We start from the raw sequence: 1,602 nt of genomic DNA, 5'->3' as shown, positions 1-1,602 counted from the left end.
AAGCCGATTTAAGATACCATCAATCAACAAAACCACTACCCATGCTACATTTTAAAAATATTTTGAATTTTAGAACTACACTGAATTAAAATAAACTACAGATTAAGAACTGGAAAGCAATTTAAGTCACAGAAAATAAACTGAATTCACTGAGTATTTGTCATCTTTTCTTTTGGAAAACTGGAACTGATTCAAGTCAGCTAATGACTGGGCCATAAAATTGTTCACCCTTTATGCCTCTACTGTAACAGCATTAATGACTAGCTGTATTCATAAATTAAATCAGCAGAACAGTAAGCATGGACAAATAATTAAAATAAGCCATGAACCCTGGCTGCTGGATATTTTTAGAGCTGGCAGGTGGAATAGCGCTGTATATACTTCACTGCACACTCTTACATATGTATTTCTAGATGGGAAAATTGCTTTTTTCCTCAGCTAAGTATCATCACACACAGGACAGGATCAAATGTTTAAACAGAACCCAGATGGGCAGGATCTGTTGTGTTTTCACTCTTTAAAAAGTGTTTTTTAATCACAGGGATGTGTTCAGTTAGACTGAATACAATTAGATTGACACTACCTCCTTTGGAAGGAAGATGCAAACTCTGTATGAATCCACTGAATTCACTGGCAGTAAAAGAAGGTAGAATCAATGTATATTTTAGACTTGCAATGAATCCTTTTAAAACCTTACTTTGTGTAATTTCTGCCTAGACACAGTAAAATTTGCAAGTTTTCCATGTAATGTGCAGAAGCCATTGAACGTTTGCTTCTTGGGCAGTGTATAAAATAATCACTTCAGGCTGCTTCAGTGCCTAGTGAGTATATGAGCATGTAAATATATAATAATGAAAGGCTCCTTACGCTTGCAATTTTTCAATCAATTTGTATCAGCAATGTATTTTCTGGAGGGGGAAAAAAAAACCAACCACAAAAAAACCCAACCAAAAAACCAAACCCAAAACTAGTGAAAATATAGTATTGTCATTTAACATGACAGCTCTAGATGTCCGACATCAGTAAAGCATGAGAACAACTTCGAGCTTCAGCTTGTTGGTATTTAGCTAAGCAGGCATTAACCTTGAAAGTGTTGCCACTGCATTGCATAGTGCGTGAAAACATCCACTTGGTTTTAACGGAATCGAGTATAACACACTACTCAGATCCTTTCCCCCAAGCACACTGAAGTGCAGCAGAAAATCTGGTAATTATGGCAAAAATATGGGCAACACTTCCAGCTGCCAGTCACTCCTGGCACACGCACGCACACAAAGGGTTAATGAATCTGGAAATTTAGTAGAGAACAGGAAGCTGAGAAGGATAAAATGTGGGGATGCATTGCATCCTGCTCACTTCTCCTCCTCTGGATGCAATTCCAGGTTCAGAGCCCCGGCGTGCAGCAGGTCAGGTACCTCCGGCTGCTCACAAACGGACTTTTCTGAAGAAAGCCTCGTGTTACACTCAGCAACCGGTTAGGGTACCGGGAGAGCGAACGACTGTTCCCCACCTAGACCTCAGACCGGGCTGGGTCGTGCTCGACAGAAACCGCGCACTGTTAAGGCTCTGTCAACAGGTTCCTCCCCGGCTTCCGCGGGGCGC

The sequence above is a fragment of the Haliaeetus leucocephalus genome, unplaced genomic scaffold (assembly GCF_000737465.1).
Source record: "Haliaeetus leucocephalus isolate CR32 unplaced genomic scaffold, Haliaeetus_leucocephalus-4.0 Scaffold233, whole genome shotgun sequence".
Taxonomy (NCBI): domain Eukaryota; kingdom Metazoa; phylum Chordata; class Aves; order Accipitriformes; family Accipitridae; genus Haliaeetus; species Haliaeetus leucocephalus.
Note: the sequence above shows the minus strand (reverse complement) of the source record.